Genomic DNA, 19,939 nt, shown 5'->3' with positions numbered 1-19,939 from the left:
TTTTTCCACAATACCTGACGAACATTTAATTTTTGGGCTTCCGTGGCGCAATGGTTAGCACGTTCAGCTGTTAACCCAAAGGTTGGTGGTTCTAACCCACCCGGGAGAGGTGTTGTGGGGTCTCAGATGTAGCGTGAAAAGTCATAACTTTTCCACAATACCTGACGACCATTTTTATTTTTGGGCTTCCGTGGCGCAATGGTTATCGCGTTCGGCTGTTAACCGAAAGGTTGGTGGTTCGAGCACACCCGGGAGCGGTGTTGTGTAGTCTCAAAGGTTACGTAAAAAGAAAAGTTTTTCCACAATACCTGACGACCATTTATTTTTTGGGCTTCCTTGGCGCAATGGTTAGCTTGTTCGGCTGTTATCCAATAGGTTGGTGGTTCGAGCCCACCCGGGAGCGGTGTTAAGGGACCTCAAATGTAACGTAAAAAGTCAGAGGTTTTCCACAATACCTGACGAACATTTAATTTCTGAGCTCCCTTGGCTCAATGGTTGTCGCGTTCGGCTGTTAACCAATAGGTTGGTGGTTCGAGCCCACCCGGGAGAGGTGACGTGGGGTCTCAGATGTAGCGTGAAAAGTCATAACTTTTTCACAATACCTGACATCCATTTAATTTCTGAGCTTCCGTGGCTCAATTGTTAGCGCGTTCGGCTGTTAACCAATAGGTTGGTGGTTCGAGCCCACCCGGGAGCGGTGTTATGGGATCTCAAATGTAACGTAAAAAGTCAGAGTTTTTCCACAATACCTGACGAACATTTAATTTTTGGGCTTCCGTGGCGCAATGGTTAGCGCGTTCAGCTGTTAACCGAAAGGTTGGTGGTTCGAGCCCACCCGGGAGAGGTGTTATGGGATCTCGAATGTAACGTAAAAAGTCAGAGTTTTTCCACAATACCTGACGAACATTTAATTTTTGGGCTTCCGTGGCACAATGGTTAGCGCGTTCAGCTGTTAACCGTAAGGTTGGTGTTTCGAGCCCACCCGGGAGAGGTGTTGTTGGGTCTCAGATGTAGCGTGAAAAGTCATAACTTTTCCACAATACATGACAACCATTTAATTTCTGATCTCCGGTGGCAAAATGGTTATCGCGTTCGGCTGTTAACCAATAGTTTGGTGGTTCGAGCCCACCCGGGAGCGGTGTTGTGGGATCTCAAATGTAACGTAAAAAGCCAAAGTTTTTCCACAATACCTGACGACCCTCTAATTTTTGGGCTTCTTTGGCGCAATGGTAAGCGCGTTCGGCTGTTAACCAATAGGTTGGTGGTTAGAGCCCACCCGGGAGAGGTGTAGTGGGGTCTCAGATGTAGCGTGAAAAGTCATAACTTTTCCACAATACCTGACAACCATTTATTTTCTGAGCTTCCGTGGCTCAATGGATAGCGCGTTCGGCTGTTAACCAATAGGTTGGTTGTTCGAGCCCACCCGGGAGCGGTGTAGTGGGGTCTCAGATGTAGCGTGAAAAGTCATAACTTTTCCACAATACGTGACAAACATTTATTTTCTGAGCTTCCGTGGCTCAATGGTTAGCGCGTTCGGCTTGTTAACCAATAAGTTGGTGGTTCGAGCCCACCCGGGAGCGGTGTTATGGGATCTCAAATGTAACGTAAAAAGTCAGAGTTTTTCCACAATACCTGACGAACATTTAATTTTTGGGCTTCCGTGGCAAAATGGTTATCGCGTTCGGCTGTTAACCAATAGTTTGGTGGTTCGAGCCCACCCGGGAGCGGTGTTGTGGGATCTCAAATGTAACGTAAAAAGCCAAAGTTTTTCCACAATACCTGACGACCCTCTAATTTTTGGGCTTCTTTGGCGCAATGGTAAGCGCGTTCGGCTGTTAACCAATAGGTTGGTGGTTAGAGCCCACCCGGGAGAGGTGTAGTGGGGTCTCAGATGTAGCGTGAAAAGTCATAACTTTTCCACAATACCTGACAACCATTTATTTTCTGAGCTTCCGTGGCTCAATGGTTAGCGCGTTCGGCTGTTAACCAATAGGTTGGTTGTTCGAGCCCACCCGGGAGCGGTGTAGTGGGGTCTCAGATGTAGCGTGAAAAGTCATAACTTTTCCACAATACGTGACAAACATTTATTTTCTGAGCTTCCGTGGCTCAATGGTTAGCGCGTTCGGCTTGTTAACCAATAAGTTGGTGGTTCGAGCCCACCCGGGAGCGGTGTTATGGGATCTCAAATGTAACGTAAAAAGTCAGAGTTTTTCCACAATACCTGACGAACATTTAATTTTTGGGCTTCCGTGGCACAATGGTTAGCGCGTTCAGCTGTTAACCGAAAGGTTGGTGTTTCGAGCCCACCCGGGAGAGGTGTTGTGGGGTCTCAGATGTAGCGTGAAAAGTCATAACTTTTCCACAATACATGACAACCATTTAATTTCTGATCTCCGGTGGCTCAATGGTTATCGCGTTCGGCTGTTAACCAATAGTTTGGTGGTTCGAGCCCACCCGGGAGCGGTGTTGTGGGATCTCAAATGTAACGTAAAAAGCCAAAGTTTTTCCACAATACCTGACGACCATCTAATTTTTGGGCTTCCGTGGCGCAATGGTAAGCGCGTTCGGCTGTTAACCAATAGGTTGGTGGTTAGAGCCCACCCGGGAGAGGTGTAGTGGGGTCTCAGATGTAGCGTGAAAAGTCATAACTTTTCCACAATACCTGACAACCATTTATTTTCTCAGCTTCCGTGGCTCAATGGTTAGCGCGTTCGGCTGCTAACCAATAGGTTGGTTGTTCGAGCCCACCCGGGAGCGGTGTTATGGGATCTCAAATGTAACGTAGAAAGTCAGAGTTTTTCCACAATACCTGACGAACATTTAATTTTTGGGCTTCCGTGGCGCAATGGTTAGCGCGTTCAGCTGTTAACCGAAAGGTTGGTGGTTCGAGCCCACCCGGGAGAGGTGTTATGGGGTCTCAGATGTAGCGTGAAAAGTCATAACTTTTCCACAATACCTGACGACCATTTTTATTTTTGGGCTTCCGTGGCGCAATGGTTAGCACGTTCGGCTGTTAACCGAAAGGTTGGTGGTTCGAGCCCACCCGGGAGCAGTGTTAAGGGACCTCAAATGTAACGTAAAAAGTCAGAGGTTTTCCACAATTTCTGACGAACATTTAATTTCTGATCTCCCTTGGCTCAATGGTTGTCGCGTTCGGCTGTTAACCAATAGGTTGGTGGTTCGAGCCCACCCGGGAGAGGTGACGTGGGGTCTCAGATGTAGCGTGAAAAGTCATAACTTTTTCACAATACCTGACATCCATTTAATTTCTGAGCTTCCGTGGCTCAATTGTTAGCGCGTTCGGCTGTTAACCAATAGGTTGGTGGTTCGAGCCCACCCGGGAGCGGTGTTATGGGATCTCAAATGTAACGTAAAAAGTCAGAGTTTTTCCACAATACCTGACGAACATTTAATTTTCGGGCTTCCGTGGCGCAATGGTTAGCGCGTTCAGCTGTTAACCGAAAGGTTGGTGGTTCGAGCCCACCCGGGAGAGGTGTTATGGGATCTCGAATGTAACGTAAAAAGTCAGAGTTTTTCCACAATACCTGACGAACATTTAATTTTTGGGCTTCCGTGGCACAATGGTTAGCGCGTTCAGCTGTTAACCGTAAGGTTGGTGTTTCGAGCCCACCCGGGAGAGGTGTTGTTGGGTCTCAGATGTAGCGTGAAAAGTCATAACTTTTCCACAATACATGACAACCATTTAATTTCTGATCTCCGGTGGCAAAATGGTTATCGCGTTCGGCTGTTAACCAATAGTTTGGTGGTTCGAGCCCACCCGGGAGCGGTGTTGTGGGATCTCAAATGTAACGTAAAAAGCCAAAGTTTTTCCACAATACCTGACGACCCTCTAATTTTTGGGCTTCTTTGGCGCAATGGTAAGCGCGTTCGGCTGTTAACCAATAGGTTGGTGGTTAGAGCCCACCCGGGAGAGGTGTAGTGGGGTCTCAGATGTAGCGTGAAAAGTCATAACTTTTCCACAATACCTGACAACCATTTATTTTCTGAGCTTCCGTGGCTCAATGGATAGCGCGTTCGGCTGTTAACCAATAGGTTGGTTGTTCGAGCCCACCCGGGAGCGGTGTAGTGGGGTCTCAGATGTAGCGTGAAAAGTCATAACTTTTCCACAATACGTGACAAACATTTATTTTCTGAGCTTCCGTGGCTCAATGGTTAGCGCGTTCGGCTTGTTAACCAATAAGTTGGTGGTTCGAGCCCACCCGGGAGCGGTGTTATGGGATCTCAAATGTAACGTAAAAAGTCAGAGTTTTTCCACAATACCTGACGAACATTTAATTTTTGGGCTTCCGTGGCACAATGGTTAGCGCGTTCAGCTGTTAACCGAAAGGTTGGTGTTTCGAGCCCACCCGGGAGAGGTGTTGTGGGGTCTCAGATGTAGCGTGAAAAGTCATAACTTTTCCACAATACATGACAACCATTTAATTTCTGATCTCCGGTGGCTCAATGGTTATCGCGTTCGGCTGTTAACCAATAGTTTGGTGGTTCGAGCCCACCCGGGAGCGGTGTTGTGGGATCTCAAATGTAACGTAAAAAGCCAAAGTTTTTCCACAATACCTGACGACCATCTAATTTTTGGGCTTCCGTGGCGCAATGGTAAGCGCGTTCGGCTGTTAACCAATAGGTTGGTGGTTAGAGCCCACCCGGGAGAGGTGTAGTGGGGTCTCAGATGTAGCGTGAAAAGTCATAACTTTTCCACAATACCTGACAACCATTTATTTTCTCAGCTTCCGTGGCTCAATGGTTAGCGCGTTCGGCTGCTAACCAATAGGTTGGTTGTTCGAGCCCACCCGGGAGCGGTGTTATGGGATCTCAAATGTAACGTAGAAAGTCAGAGTTTTTCCACAATACCTGACGAACATTTAATTTTTGGGCTTCCGTGGCGCAATGGTTAGCGCGTTCAGCTGTTAACCGAAAGGTTGGTGGTTCGAGCCCACCCGGGAGAGGTGTTATGGGGTCTCAGATGTAGCGTGAAAAGTCATAACTTTTCCACAATACCTGACGACCATTTTTATTTTTGGGCTTCCGTGGCGCAATGGTTAGCACGTTCGGCTGTTAACCGAAAGGTTGGTGGTTCGAGCCCACCCGGGAGAGGTGTTATGGGGTCTCAGATGTAGCGTGAAAAGTCATAACTTTTCCACAATACCTGACGACCATTTTTATTTTTGGGCTTCCGTGGCGCAATGGTTAGCACGTTCGGCTGTTAACCGAAAGGTTGGTGGTTCGAGCCCACCCGGGAGCGGTGTTAAGGGACCTCAAATGTAACGTAAAAAGTCAGAGGTTTTAAACAATACCTGACGAACATTTAATTTCTGAGCTCCCTTGGCTCAATGGTTGTCGCGTTCGGCTGTTAACCAATAGGTTGGTGGTTCGAGCCCACCCGGGAGAGGTGACGTGGGGTCTCAGATGTAGCGTGAAAAGTCATAACTTTTTCACAATACCTGACATCCATTTAATTTCTGAGCTTCCGTGGCTCAATTGTTAGCGCGTTCGGCTGTTAACCAATAGGTTGGTGGTTCGAGCCCACCCGGGAGCGGTGTTATGGGATCTCAAATGTAACGTAAAAAGTCAGAGTTTTTCCACAATACCTGACGAACATTTAATTTTTGGGCTTCCGTGGCGCAATGGTTAGCGCGTTCAGCTGTTAACCGAAAGGTTGGTGGTTCGAGCCCACCCGGGAGAGGTGTTATGGGATCTCGAATGTAACGTAAAAAGTCAGAGTTTTTCCACAATACCTGACGAACATTTAATTTTTGGGCTTCCGTGGCACAATGGTTAGCGCGTTCAGCTGTTAACCGTAAGGTTGGTGTTTCGAGCCCACCCGGGAGAGGTGTTGTTGGGTCTCAGATGTAGCGTGAAAAGTCATAACTTTTCCACAATACATGACAACCATTTAATTTCTGATCTCCGGTGGCAAAATGGTTATCGCGTTCGGCTGTTAACCAATAGTTTGGTGGTTCGAGCCCACCCGGGAGCGGTGTTGTGGGATCTCAAATGTAACGTAAAAAGCCAAAGTTTTTCCACAATACCTGACGACCCTCTAATTTTTGGGCTTCTTTGGCGCAATGGTAAGCGCGTTCGGCTGTTAACCAATAGGTTGGTGGTTAGAGCCCACCCGGGAGAGGTGTAGTGGGGTCTCAGATGTAGCGTGAAAAGTCATAACTTTTCCACAATACCTGACAACCATTTATTTTCTGAGCTTCCGTGGCTCAATGGTTAGCGCGTTCGGCTGTTAACCAATAGGTTGGTTGTTCGAGCCCACCCGGGAGCGGTGTAGTGGGGTCTCAGATGTAGCGTGAAAAGTCATAACTTTTCCACAATACGTGACAAACATTTATTTTCTGAGCTTCCGTGGCTCAATGGTTAGCGCGTTCGGCTTGTTAACCAATAAGTTGGTGGTTCGAGCCCACCCGGGAGCGGTGTTATGGGATCTCAAATGTAACGTAAAAAGTCAGAGTTTTTCCACAATACCTGACGAACATTTAATTTTTGGGCTTCCGTGGCACAATGGTTAGCGCGTTCAGCTGTTAACCGAAAGGTTGGTGTTTCGAGCCCACCCGGGAGAGGTGTTGTGGGGTCTCAGATGTAGCGTGAAAAGTCATAACTTTTCCACAATACATGACAACCATTTAATTTCTGATCTCCGGTGGCTCAATGGTTATCGCGTTCGGCTGTTAACCAATAGTTTGGTGGTTCGAGCCCACCCGGGAGCGGTGTTGTGGGATCTCAAATGTAACGTAAAAAGCCAAAGTTTTTCCACAATACCTGACGACCATCTAATTTTTGGGCTTCCGTGGCGCAATGGTAAGCGCGTTCGGCTGTTAACCAATAGGTTGGTGGTTAGAGCCCACCCGGGAGAGGTGTAGTGGGGTCTCAGATGTAGCGTGAAAAGTCATAACTTTTCCACAATACCTGACAACCATTTATTTTCTCAGCTTCCGTGGCTCAATGGTTAGCGCGTTCGGCTGCTAACCAATAGGTTGGTTGTTCGAGCCCACCCGGGAGCGGTGTTATGGGATCTCAAATGTAACGTAGAAAGTCAGAGTTTTTCCACAATACCTGACGAACATTTAATTTTTGGGCTTCCGTGGCGCAATGGTTAGCGCGTTCAGCTGTTAACCGAAAGGTTGGTGGTTCGAGCCCACCCGGGAGAGGTGTTATGGGGTCTCAGATGTAGCGTGAAAAGTCATAACTTTTCCACAATACCTGACGACCATTTTTATTTTTGGGCTTCCGTGGCGCAATGGTTAGCACGTTCGGCTGTTAACCGAAAGGTTGGTGGTTCGAGCCCACCCGGGAGCGGTGTTAAGGGACCTCAAATGTAACGTAAAAAGTCAGAGGTTTTCCACAATACCTGACGAACATTTAATTTCTGATCTCCCTTGGCTCAATGGTTGTCGCGTTCGGCTGTTAACCAATAGGTTGGTGGTTCGAGCCCACCCGGGAGAGGTGACGTGGGGTCTCAGATGTAGCGTGAAAAGTCATAACTTTTTCACAATACCTGACATCCATTTAATTTCTGAGCTTCCGTGGCTCAATTGTTAGCGCGTTCGGCTGTTAACCAATAGGTTGGTGGTTCGAGCCCACCCGGGAGCGGTGTTATGGGATCTCAAATGTAACGTAAAAAGTCAGAGTTTTTCCACAATACCTGACGAACATTTAATTTTTGGGCTTCCGTGGCGCAATGGTTAGCGCGTTCAGCTGTTAACCGAAAGGTTGGTGGTTCGAGCCCACCCGGGAGAGGTGTTATGGGATCTCGAATGTAACGTAAAAAGTCAGAGTTTTTCCACAATACCTGACGAACATTTAATTTTTGGGCTTCCGTGGCACAATGGTTAGCGCGTTCAGCTGTTAACCGTAAGGTTGGTGTTTCGAGCCCACCCGGGAGAGGTGTTGTTGGGTCTCAGATGTAGCGTGAAAAGTCATAACTTTTCCACAATACATGACAACCATTTAATTTCTGATCTCCGGTGGCAAAATGGTTATCGCGTTCGGCTGTTAACCAATAGTTTGGTGGTTCGAGCCCACCCGGGAGCGGTGTTGTGGGATCTCAAATGTAACGTAAAAAGCCAAAGTTTTTCCACAATACCTGACGACCCTCTAATTTTTGGGCTTCTTTGGCGCAATGGTAAGCGCGTTCGGCTGTTAACCAATAGGTTGGTGGTTAGAGCCCACCCGGGAGAGGTGTAGTGGGGTCTCAGATGTAGCGTGAAAAGTCATAACTTTTCCACAATACCTGACAACCATTTATTTTCTGAGCTTCCGTGGCTCAATGGTTAGCGCGTTCGGCTGTTAACCAATAGGTTGGTTGTTCGAGCCCACCCGGGAGCGGTGTAGTGGGGTCTCAGATGTAGCGTGAAAAGTCATAACTTTTCCACAATACGTGACAAACATTTATTTTCTGAGCTTCCGTGGCTCAATGGTTAGCGCGTTCGGCTTGTTAACCAATAAGTTGGTGGTTCGAGCCCACCCGGGAGCGGTGATATGGGATCTCAAATGTAACGTAAAAAGTCAGAGTTTTTCCACAATACCTGACGAACATTTAATTTTTGGGCTTCCGTGGCACAATGGTTAGCGCGTTCAGCTGTTAACCGAAAGGTTGGTGTTTCGAGCCCACCCGGGAGAGGTGTTGTGGGGTCTCAGATGTAGCGTGAAAAGTCATAACTTTTCCACAATACATGACAACCATTTAATTTCTGATCTCCGGTGGCTCAATGGTTATCGCGTTCGGCTGTTAACCAATAGTTTGGTGGTTCGAGCCCACCCGGGAGCGGTGTTGTGGGATCTCAAATGTAACGTAAAAAGCCGAAGTTTTTCCACAATACCTGACGACCATCTAATTTTTGGGCTTCCGTGGCGCAATGGTAAGCGCGTTCGGCTGTTAACCAATAGGTTGGTGGTTAGAGCCCACCCGGGAGAGGTGTAGTGGGGTCTCAGATGTAGCGTGAAAAGTCATAACTTTTCCACAATACCTGACAACCATTTATTTTCTCAGCTTCCGTGGCTCAATGGTTAGCGCGTTCGGCTGCTAACCAATAGGTTGGTTGTTCGAGCCCACCCGGGAGCGGTGTTATGGGATCTCAAATGTAACGTAGAAAGTCAGAGTTTTTCCACAATACCTGACGAACATTTAATTTTTGGGCTTCCGTGGCGCAATGGTTAGCGCGTTCAGCTGTTAACCGAAAGGTTGGTGGTTCGAGCCCACCCGGGAGAGGTGTTATGGGGTCACAGATGTAGCGTGAAAAGTCATAACTTTTCCACAATACCTGACGACCATTTTTATTTTTGGGCTTCCGTGGCGCAATGGTTAGCACGTTCGGCTGTTAACCGAAAGGTTGGTGGTTCGAGCCCACCCGGGAGCGGTGTTGTGTAGTCTCAAAGGTTACGTAAAAAGAAAAGTTTTTCCACAATACCTGACGACCATTTATTTTTTGGGCTTCCTTGGCGCAATGGTTAGCTTGTTCGGCTGTTAACCGAAAGGTTGGTGGTTCGAGCCCACCCGAGAGAGGTGTTGTGGGGTCTCAGATGTAGCGTAAAAAGTCAAAACTTTTCCACAATACATGACAAACATTTATTTTCTGAGCTTCCGTGGCTCAATGGTTAGCGCGTTCGGCTTGTTAACCAATAAGTTGGTGGTTCGAGCCCACCCGGGAGCGGTGTTATGGGATCTCAAATGTAACGTAAAAAGTCAGAGTTTTTCCACAATACCTGACGAACATATAATTTTTGGGCTTCCGTGGCGCAATGGTTAGCGCGTTCAGCTGTTAACCGAAAGGTTGGTGGTTCGAGCCCACCCGGGAGAGGTGTTGTGGGGTCTCAGATGTAGCGTGAAAAGTCATAACTTTTCCACAATACCTGACAACCATTTAATTTTTGAGATTCCGTGGCTCAATGGTTAGCGCGTTCGGCTGTTAACCAATAGGTTGGTGGTTCGACCCACCCGGGAGCGGTGTTATGGGATCTCAAATGTAACGTAAAAAGACAGAGTTTTTCCACAATACCTGACGAACATTTAATTTTTGGGCTTCCGTGGCGCAATGGTTAGCGCGTTCAGCTGTTAACCCAAAGGTTGGTGGTTCTAACCCACCCGGGACAGGTGTTGTGGGGTCTCAGATGTAGCGTAAAAAGTCAAAACTTTTAAACAATACGTGACAAATATTTAATTTCTGAGCTTCCGTGGCTCAATGGTTAGCGCGTTCGGCTCTTAACCAATAGGTTGGTGGTTCGAGCCCACCCGGGAGCGGTGTTATGGGATCTCAAATGTAACGAAAAAGTCAGAGTTTTCCTTAATACCTGACGACCATTTAATTTTTGGGCTTCCTTGGCGCAATGGTTAGCACGTTCAGCTGTTAACCGAAAGGTTGGTGGTTCGAGCCCACCCGGGAGCGGTGTTGTGTAGTCTCAAATGTTACGTAAAAGAAAAGTTTTTCCACAATACCTGACGACCATTTATTTTTTGGGCTTCCTTGGTGCAATGGTTAGCGCGTTCGGCTGTTAACCGAAAGGTTGGTGGTTCGAGCATACCCGGGAGAGGTGCTGTGGGGTCTCAGATGTAGCGTAAAAAGTCAAAACTTTTCCACAATACTTGACAAACATTTAATTTCTGAGCTACCTAGGCTCAATGGTTAGCGCGTTCGGCTGTTAAGCAATAGGTTAGTGGTTCGAGCCCACCCGGGAGCGGTGTTATGGGATCTCAAATGTAACGTAAAAAGTCTGAGTTTTTCCACAATACCTGCCGAGCATTTAATTTTTGGGCTTCGGTGGCGCAATGTTTAGCGCGTTCAGCTGTTAACCGAAAGGTTGGTGGTTCGAGCCCACCCGGGAGAGGTGTTGTGGGGTCTCAGATGTAGCGTGAAAAGTCATAACTTTTCCACAATACCTGACAACCATTAAATTTCTGAGCTTCCGTGGCTCAATGGTTAGCGCGTTCGGCTGTTAACCAATAGGTAGGTTGTTCGAGCCCACCCGGGAGCGGTGTTATGGGATATCAAATGTAACGTAGAAAGTCAGAGTTTTTCCACAATACCTGACGAACATTTAATTTTTGGGCTTCCGTGGCGCAATGGTTAGCGCGTTCAGCTGTTAACCGAAACGTTGGTGGTTCGAGCCCACCCGGGATAGGTGTTGTGGGGTCTCAGATGTAGCGTGAAAAGTCATAACTTTTCCACAATACCTGACAACCATTTAATTTCTGAGCTTCCGTGGCTCAATGGTTAGCGCGTTCGGCTGTTAACCAATAAATTGGTGGTTCGAGCCCACCCGGGAGCGGTGTTATGGTATCTCAAATGTAACGTAAAAAGTCATAATTTTTCCACATTACCTGACAACCATTTAATTTCTGAGCTTCCGTGGCTCAATGGTTAGCGCGTTCGGCTGATAACCGAAAGGTTGGTGGTTCGAGCCCACCCGGGAGCGGTGTTGTGTAGTCTCAAATGTAACGTAAAAAGAAAAGTTTTTCCACAATACCTGACGACCATTTAATTTTTGGCTTCCGTGGCGCAATGGTAAGCGCGTTCGGCTGTTAACCAATAGGTTGGTGGTTCGAGCCCACCCGGGAGAGGTGTAGTGGGGTCTCAGATGTAGCGTGAAAAGTCATAACTTTTCCACAATACCTGACAACCATTTCATTTTTGAGCTTCCGTGGCTCATTGGTTAGCGCGTTCGGCTGTTAACCAATAGGTTGGTGGTTCGAGCCCACCCGGGAGCGGTGTTATGGTATCTCAAATGTAACGTAAAAAGTCATAATTTTTCCACATTACCTGACAACCATTTAATTTCTGAGCTTCCGTGGCTCAATGGTTAGCGCGTTCGGCTGATAACCGAAAGGTTGGTGGTTCGAGCCCACCCGGGAGCGGTGTTGTGTAGTCTCAAATGTAACGTAAAAAGAAAAGTTTTTCCACAATGCCTGACGACCATTTATTTTTTGGACTTCCTTAGCGCAATGGTTAGTGCGTTCGGCTGTTAACCGGAAGGTTGGTGGTTCGAGCCCACCCGGGAGAGGTGTTGTGGGGTCTCAGATGTAGCGTGAAAAGTCATAATTTTTCCACAATACCTGACAACCATTTCATTTCTGAGCTTCCGTGGCTCAATGGTTAGCGAGTTCGGCTGTTTACCAATATGTTGGTGTATCGAGCCCACCCGGGAGCGGTGTTATGGGATCTCAAATGTAACGTAAAAAGCAAAGTTTTTCCACAATACCTGACGACCATTTATTTTTTGGGCTTCCTTGGCGCAATGGTTAGCGCGTTCGGCTGTTAACCGAAAGGTTGGTGGTTCGAGCCCACCCGGGAGAGGTGTAGTGGGGTCTCAGATGTAGCGTAAAAAGTCAAAACTTTTCCACAATACTTGACAAACATTTAATTTCTGAGCTACCTAGGCTCAATGGTTAGCGCGTTCGGCTGTTAAGCAATAGGTTAGTGGTTCGAGCCCACCCGGGAGCGGTGTTATGGGATCTCAAATGTAACGTAAAAAGTCTGAGTTTTTCCACAATACCTGCCGAGCATTTAATTTTTGGGCTTCGGTGGCGCAATGTTTAGCGCGTTCAGCTGTTAACCGAAAGGTTGGTGGTTCGAGCCCACCCGGGAGAGGTGTTGTGGGGTCTCAGATGTAGCGTGAAAAGTCATAACTTTTCCACAATACCTGACAACCATTAAATTTCTGAGCTTCCGTGGCTCAATGGTTAGCGCGTTCGGCTGTTAACCAATAGGTAGGTTGTTCGAGCCCACCCGGGAGCGGTGTTATGGGATATCAAATGTAACGTAGAAAGTCAGAGTTTTTCCACAATACCTGACGAACATTTAATTTTTGGGCTTCCGTGGCGCAATGGGTAGCGCGTTCAGCTGTTAACCGAAACGTTGGTGGTTCGAGCCCACCCGGGATAGGTGTTGTGGGGTCTCAGATGTAGCGTGAAAAGTCATAACTTTTCCACAATACCTGACAACCATTTCATTTTTGAGCTTCCGTGGCTCATTGGTTAGCACGTTCGGCTGTTAACCAATAGGTTGGTGGTTCGAGCCCACCCGGGAGCGTTGTTAAGGGATCTCAAATGTAACGTAAAAAGTCAGTGTTTTTCCACAATACCTGACGAACATTTAATTTTTGGGCTTCCGTGGCGCAATGGTTAGCGCGTTCAGCTGTTAACCGAAAGGTTGGTGGTTCGAGCCCACCCGGGAGCGGTGTTATGGGATCTCAAATGTAACGTAAAAAGCAAAGTTTTTCCACAATACCTGACGACCATTTATTTTTTGGGCTTCCTTGGCGCAATGGTTAGCGCGTTCGGCTATTAACCGAAAGGTTGGTGGTTCGAGCCCACCCGGGAGAGGTGATGTGGGGTCTCAGATGTAGTGTAAAAAGTCAAAACTTTTCCACAATACGTGACAATTATTTAATTTCTGAGCTTCCGTTGCTCAATGGTTAGCGCGTTCGGCTGTTTACCAATATGTTGGTGGTTCGAGCAAACCCGGGAGCGGTGTTATGGGATCTCAAATGTAACGTAAAAAGTCAGAGTTTTTCCACAGTACCTGACGAACATTTAATTTTTGGGCTTCCGTGGCGCAATGGTTAGCGCGTTCGGCTGATAACCGAAAGGTTGGTGGTTCGAGCCCACCCGGGAGCGGTGTTGTGTAGTCTCAAATGTAATGTAAAAAGAAAAGTTTTTCCACAATACCTGACGACCATTTAATTTTTGGGCTTCCGTGGCGCAATGGTAAGCGCGTTCGGCTGTTAACCAACAGGTTGGTGGTTCGAGCCCACCCGGGAGAGGTGTAGTGGGGTCTCAGATGTAGCGTGAAAAGTCATAACTTTTCCACAATACCTGACAAACATCTATTTTCTGTGTTTCCGTGGCTCAATGGTTAGCGCGTTCGGCTGTTAACCGAAAGGTTTGTGGTTCGAACAAACCCAGGAGCGGTGTTGTGTAGTCTCAAATGTAACGTAAAAAGAAAAGTTTTTCCACAATGCCTGACGACCATTTATTTTTTGGACTTCCTTGGCGCAATGGTTAGTGCGTTCGGCTGTTAACCGAAAGGTTGGTGGTTCGAGCCCACCCGGGAGAGAAGTTGTGGGGTCTCAGATGTAGCGTAAAAAGTCAAAACTTCAAATTCAAAAATTCAAAATTCAAATTCAAAAAATGTTTATTTTTTACTTTTCATTACATATACAGTTTGCTACGGGGCTAAGTCACATTGTGACTTGTAAGCCCCGTGCCTATCTGCTTAATTTAATATAACAATTTAATTTAATCAAATAAAAAATAGATTTAACAATGGTGTCTTATAATAATTCGTGTTAAAGATTCATGAAAAAAGAATTAACAGCCGAACGCGCTAACCATTGCGCCGAGGAAGCCCAAAAAATAAATGGTCGTCAGGTATTGTGGAAAAACTTTTCTTTTTACGTTACATTTGAGATCCCATAACACCGCTCCCGGGTGGGCTCGGACCACCAACATATTGGTAAACAGCCGAACGCGCTAACCATTGAGCCACGGAAGCTCAGAAATTAAATGGTTGTCAGGTATTGTGGAAAAATTATGACTTTTCACGCTACATCTGAGACCCCCACAACACCTCTCCCGGGTGGGCTCGAACCACCAACCTTTCGGTTAACAGCCGAACGCGCTAACCATTGCGACGGAAGCCCAAAAATTAAATGGTCGTCAGGTATTGCGGAAAAACTCTGACTTTTTACGTTACATTTGAGATCCCATAACACCGCTCCCGGGTGGGCTCGAACCACCAACCTATTGGTTAACAGCCGAACGCGCTAACCATTGAGCCACGGAAGCTCAGAAAATAAATGTTCGTCAGGTATTGTGGAAAAACACTGACTTTTCACGCTACATCTGAGACCCCACAACACCTCTCCCGGGTGGGCTCGAACCACCAACCTTTCGGTTAACAGCTGAACGCGCTAACCATTGCGCCACGGAAGACCAAAAATTAAACGTCCGTCAGGTATTGTGGAAAAACTCTGACTTTTTACGTTACATTTGAGATCCCATAACACCGCTCCCGGGTTGGCTCGAACCACCAACCTATTGGTTAACAGCCGAACGCGCTAACCATTGAGCCACGGAAGCTCAGAAATTAAATGTTTGTCACATATTGTGGAAAAGTTTTGACTTTTTACGCTACATCTGAGACCCCACAACACCTCTACCGGGTGGGCTCGAACCACCAACCTTTCGGTTAACAGCCGAACGCGCTAACCATTGCGCCAAGGAAGCCCAAAAAATAAATGTTCGTCAGGTATTGTGGAAAAACTCTGACTTTCTACGTTACATTTGAGATCCCATAACACCGCTCCCGGGTGGGCTCGAACAACCAACCTATTGGTTAACAGCCGAACGCGCTAACCATTGAGCCACGGAAGCTCAGAAATTTAATGGTTGTCAGGTATTGTGGAAAAGTTATGACTTTTCACGCTACATCTGAGACCCCACAACACCTCACCCGGGTGGGCTCGAACCACCAACCTTTCGGTTAACAGCTGAACGCGCTAACCATTGCGCCACCGAAGCCCAAAAATTAAAGGCTCGGCAGGTATTGTGGAAAAACTTTTCTTTTTACGTAACCTTTGAGACTACACAACACCGCTCCCGGGTGGGCTCGAACCACCAACCTTTCGGTTAACAGCCGAACGCGCTAACCTTTGCGCCACAGAAGCCCAAAAATTAAATGGTCGTCAGGTATTGTGGAAAAACTCTGACTTTTTACGTTACATTTGAGATCCCACAACACCTCTCCCGGGTGGAATGGAACCACCAACCTTTCGGTTAACAGATGAACGCGATAACCATTGCGCCACGGAAGCACTCGTTTAGCCAACCCACCCTGTCGCACTCGTTTAGCTAACCCACCCTGTCGCACTCGTTTAGCTAACCCACCCTGTCGCACTCGTTTAGCTAACCCACCCTGTCGCACTCGTTTAGCTAACCCACCCTGTCGCACTCGTTTAGCTAACCCACCCTCTCACACTCCCTTAGCTAACCCACCCTGTCGCACTCGTTTAGCTAACCCACCCTGTCACACTCGTTTAGCTAACACACCCTGTCGCACTCGTTTAGCTAACCCAACCTGTCGCACTCGTTTAGCTAACCCACCCTGTCGCACTCGTTTAGCTAACCCACCCTGTCGCACTCGTTTAGCTAACCCACCCTTTCGCACTCGTTTAGCTAACCCACCCTGTCGCACTCGTTTAGCTAACCCACCCTGTCGCACTCGTTTAGCTAACCCACCCTTTCGCACTCGTTTAGCTAACCCACCCTGTCGCACTCGTTTAGCTAACCCACCCTGCCGCAATCGTTTAGCTAACCCACCCTGTCGCACTCGTTTAGCTAACCCACCCTGTCGCACTCGTTTACCCTCTGGTTCTACAAGAGATACAGGGATACCCTTTGAGTGTGTTATAGTCCAATTTGTCCGCCCATCCAACCATACTATAAACTTAGGGCTACGACAAGCATGGGCCGAGTAATTTAGCGAAATGTTCAAAAACATGCCATAACTCAGGTTCTACTAGAGATACGGGGATGTCCTTTGAGTATGTTATAGTCCAATTTGTTCCCCATCCAATGATACTAAAAACTTAGGGCGACGAAAAACTGGAGCCAAGTTATTAAGGAAAACGGTCAACTTAGTTTATCGTCTCACTTATTGTTATTATTTTAGCTATGATTTTTAACACTGCCCTTTGAAGGCCCATTACTCTTGTTCTATTAGAGATACGGGGATCTCCTTTGAATATGTTATAGCCCTTTTCGCTCCCCATACAATGGCTCTTTAAACTTGAGGCTACGTCAATGTCTTCGTCAACTTTTGTTAGTGTCTCACTTATTGTTATTAGGTTACTTTTCATTTTTAACAATAAATTTGGAGGCTCGTAACTCTAGTTTTACTAGAGATACGGGGATGTCCTTTGAGTATGTTATAGTCCAACTTGTCCCCCATCCAACCATACTAAAAACTTAGGGCTACGACAAACTATACAAACAAGGGATCAGAGGAACTGCAAGTGCGTGGCTAAAAAGCTACCTAGAAAATTGACAATGCTACACTAGAGTGGGAAGGGATTTATCTGCGCCAAGTCAATTAATGTCTGGAGTTCCGCAGGGCTCTATAATATCACCACTCTTATTTAATCTATTTATAAATGACCTCATAAAACAGGCACCGTCTGGTTACATGTTCATGTACGCAGATGACGCGCTCCTTTTATATAAATCGGCAAACCCAATAAATGCAATAGATCAATCAAACCACTACCTAGATAAGATATTGAAGTGGATCACAGATAATGGGCTTCTCCTTAATACAAAAAAGACGGAATGCATAATATTCCATAATTCTAGGAGAGCGATAGCTCTCTTAGATAAGACCTCATACCGACTTTAATGTATAAGGATGGTTTTTTGATTGGTTATAACTTTTTTTGTATCGTATTAACTGCTTTGAAAAAAATCCACAGAACTACAATTCGGGCCCTGAATATGTGGTTAAAATTTCAAGAAGATCCACCCATTAGTTTATTGTATAAAAAATAAAGTTGCTAAGGGTGGTTTTCATTTCCATAAAATTAATCAGCCCTTTTGGTGAAAAAGTTAAATTTTCCCATAGAAATAACATGGAGTTTTTTTCAAATTTAGCCATTTTGTCGCCACCCTTTTGAAATGAAATATTCGTTTGTTACGTTTGGGAACGGTTTTATATCAAAATTTAAACCTTTTTCTAGGACCATTTTTAAGGTTTTTGAGAAAAATTAATTTTAAGTATGTTTAATTTTAAATTTTAAAAACTACCCCAATCTGCGATATTTTAGCATGGATACGCTGTTTTATTGGTAATTATCAGCGCGACCAATATTGGCCTTTTTTTACGTATAGTTGCGTCATAATAATCCGATTGTTTTTTCTTAATGCCTTTTGGTTGAAATGGCCTATCGATAGTGAGATAAGACTGCTTTAATATTGCCGCCGTGACAAATTACCCCGTTTGTGGCCGCCATTTTTTTAAGGGGAAAAAAATTTGAGAGTGGGTCCTTTTTCGTTGCCATTTTCATATTTTTTGAGGATTTGCTCATGGATGGATTTTAAATATAATATAAAGTAGGTTTCAAGCTTTAATATAAGCCTAATTTCATAATTTTCCACCTTTTTATTGTCCCACAATCTATTTCTAAACTTGGCACTTTCTTTAAGGCGGTGAAATTGCGCTAAGCCTTGGCTTACCTTTAATTTTTGCCATTTATAAAAATGTTTACCTCTTGTTGTTACTTCGCCTTCTCGTATCGTCGTGTTTTTAAAGTTTAGACTTTGAAAGTAGTGCTTAGTTTTCTTAAATATTACTTAATTGTATAAAATTTCATTATTATAATTGCCTAAAACGTCCGTATTAACGAATTCAATGTTTTTTGTTGAAGGGACGCGCCTTGCATTTGAATTTCGTTCCCTCGAAACTACCCCCTTTAAGAGACCGGCCGCCGGAGGCTTTTTCTTTAAAGCCCTCTCGGTCGCTCGTTCAGCCCTGAAAACAGCTGTAGTGACTCTGTTTGAGTCTGTTATTTACCAAAAATGTATGCGGTCAGTGTGTTGTTTTTGCATTTTAATGCTTCTAATCGTGGTGCACGTCGAGGTTTACGAATCCAACGTGTGTTGCGTAATGAAAATCAAGGGTGGATACTATATGATCTAATGATCTATGCTTTAAAAGGAATTTGACGGCGACAGTCATGCAAAAACGGTATTAGGCCTTGCCAAAAGTTGACTAAGCTGCTATAGTGAGCCTTCGTCAGTCAATGATATAAGAAATTGACCCTCGGATATCCTCTGACTAGGAGATGGTTATAAAGTTACTAACTCTCGATTTTGGAGGTAGATACTGTCTAGTGACACTTAAAGTAACGACTTAATCTTATAAACAGACTAACATCATAAGCCCATATCGTAAATTCACCGATGTTCATATCTAAGCTTACTTGAAATACCAATACCAATTTTTTTAACTCAATGAATCTTGAATATCAACATCAAAAATTATCTTCTGAAAGAGATATCTACTTATATTCCATTCAAATTTCTCGCAACATTTCAAATTAACGAATAGAAATGTGCAAATGAAGTTCTAACTGATTAATTGGGCAAATTGCTATATTGGTCACCATTACCGATCACAGATAGATTTGCGCCCTTCAGTAGTGTTTATTATGCTTGTGAAATGGTAAGCGAAATCTGTGATTAAAGTTTAAAATAGACATGAGCAAAAAGTGCTTCAAGTCATATCAACTCGATTACCGGATATCTAAATTTGACTAAAATTAACCAAATATTCTATTCATGGTTAAAAATCTTGTTTGAAGCAGCAAGCCATCTAATCCTTATTTACCTTCTTTTGAAAAAATAATAGGTTGATACCTCTTTCTGTAGATTATTCATTGATATTTCAGTTTCATTGAGTTTAAAAAAAATTAGTTCCACCATTGGTTAATTTTCAATATTGACCAATCGATAATCACAAATTTTAATAACTAAATTACAAAGACCAGTTCAAAACCATATTAGTTTTGAAACGATTAAATTATAATTTTAAACATATATACTAGTTAATTCCTCGTAGGTAATTAGTTTATTTCCTTAGTGAAATTAATGCTGAATATTATATACACAAAGTAAATAATAAATTAACTTCTAAAATTTAAATGTAAAGTGTGTGCATTATTTCCCAATTAATAAAAGATATCCACCTATTTTCATTCAAATTAATTACTAATTTTTGGATAATGGAGAGAAAATGTCGAGCTCTAATAGCGATATAGCTAAAATCAATCCCACTGGCTATTTATAATACAATATAACCTTTGCCCTATGTTTACTGTTTTGAATTTTATTTGTAAAATTTAAAACATAAAATAGTATTACAATTTTTTT

The 19,939-nt window shown here is 45.0% G+C and overlaps 1 long non-coding RNA gene and 5 other non-coding genes across 6 annotated transcripts; all 6 read left to right on the top strand.

Moving 5' to 3' along the window:
• The first annotated feature begins 10,188 nt into the window (after window positions 1-10,188).
• TRNAK-CUU (transfer RNA lysine (anticodon CUU)) lies at window positions 10,189-10,261 on the top strand. Its single transcript has one exon. It is a non-coding gene; the product is annotated as a tRNA-Lys (tRNA).
• A 1,099-nt stretch (window positions 10,262-11,360) lies between these two features.
• On the top strand, window positions 11,361-11,433 carry TRNAI-GAU (transfer RNA isoleucine (anticodon GAU)). The gene has a single exon. It is a non-coding gene; the product is annotated as a tRNA-Ile (tRNA).
• A 366-nt stretch (window positions 11,434-11,799) lies between these two features.
• Window positions 11,800-11,872, top strand: TRNAI-GAU (transfer RNA isoleucine (anticodon GAU)). Its single transcript has one exon. It is a non-coding gene; the product is annotated as a tRNA-Ile (tRNA).
• Window positions 11,873-13,266: 1,394 nt separating this feature from the next.
• On the top strand, window positions 13,267-13,339 carry TRNAN-AUU (transfer RNA asparagine (anticodon AUU)). Its single transcript has one exon. It is a non-coding gene; the product is annotated as a tRNA-Asn (tRNA).
• Window positions 13,340-13,560: 221 nt separating this feature from the next.
• TRNAI-GAU (transfer RNA isoleucine (anticodon GAU)) lies at window positions 13,561-13,633 on the top strand. The gene has a single exon. It is a non-coding gene; the product is annotated as a tRNA-Ile (tRNA).
• Window positions 13,634-17,845: 4,212 nt separating this feature from the next.
• LOC149704028 (uncharacterized) lies at window positions 17,846-19,717 on the top strand. Its single transcript, XR_016381938.1, has 2 exons — window positions 17,846-18,121; window positions 18,436-19,717. It is a non-coding gene; the product is annotated as an uncharacterized LOC149704028 (long non-coding RNA).
• Window positions 19,718-19,939: the final 222 nt, after the last annotated feature.

This window comes from Phalangium opilio, unplaced genomic scaffold (assembly GCF_054372755.1).
Source record: "Phalangium opilio isolate 3A_F unplaced genomic scaffold, DU_Popi_V2 ptg000017l_1, whole genome shotgun sequence".
NCBI lineage: Eukaryota > Metazoa > Arthropoda > Arachnida > Opiliones > Phalangiidae > Phalangium > Phalangium opilio.
The sequence above is the reverse complement of the archived record's forward strand: the minus strand, read 5'-3'. Positions and strand labels throughout refer to the sequence as shown.